Below are 959 nucleotides of genomic sequence, written 5' to 3' on the forward strand. Positions count from 1 at the left end.
AGTACCGATATTTTGAATACTCCTCTTCCGCGAATTGTTTTATTGACAGTGACTCATCTAATTCTTATATAATCACTATAACATTTTAATCGAAATAGTTCACCATATCGTAAAAGTGTGAATACCCACCCAATTCGTTGGCGATCCTCAGTGTATGTTATGTTAATGAAGCATGTCATACTGTACAACAAGGGAATGTGTACTGTCTCTTATACACATCTTACAATTTCTACAATATTAATCTTGTTTTTATATAGATAAATGTTCGATAAATACTATCGTTCATAAAACGAACGAAATTCAGCGCGTCTATTTTCATTCCAATCATGGACCTATTAATAAGAATAGGTCCATGTTCCAATCAATGGCGTTTGTAAACATGTGCACTGACATTATCGTCGAATACCAGGACTTTCGACGGTAATGCTGGCCTGCCTGCCTAGGTTCCAGGCCAACCAATAATAATTAACAAAATGTATTTTTTTAAATATAGGCCTATGGCGCATCCTAATACATGCACTTCAACTTTGACAACAAAAGCCTAGGCCTAGTAGTACGTCCTACTGTACTTAAGCCTAGGCCTACACTAGTTTGATGTCATCGGGGTACAATTCTGTCTCAGCAGCATGACCACTAGGGAAAATCAAAATTCCCAAGATTGGGTCTAAAAAATCCGAAGATTGCTTTTAAAAATCCAAGATTCGCAAAATATTATTATTGCCTATATACTGTACATAAACTTCATTTAAAAGTCCTTCATTTTAAAGCTTTTTCAATGAATTATATACTGTACAGTATTTTGTACTGTATAGGCCTTAACGAAGTGTCTGGATTTTCGAGACCAGAAACTTGTTCACTTTGGGCCATACTATTAGAAGGCCTACTCTGTGCGTCCGTGGAAAATCTTTTTTGGTGACTAAAACGTGATATCATTTCCTCTGGCATTGTATGTTAGGCCA

This window comes from Anneissia japonica, unplaced genomic scaffold, assembly GCF_011630105.1.
Source record: "Anneissia japonica isolate Jap-2015-1 unplaced genomic scaffold, ASM1163010v1 scaffold199_len4679917_cov187, whole genome shotgun sequence".
Lineage (NCBI taxonomy): Eukaryota > Metazoa > Echinodermata > Crinoidea > Comatulida > Comatulidae > Anneissia > Anneissia japonica.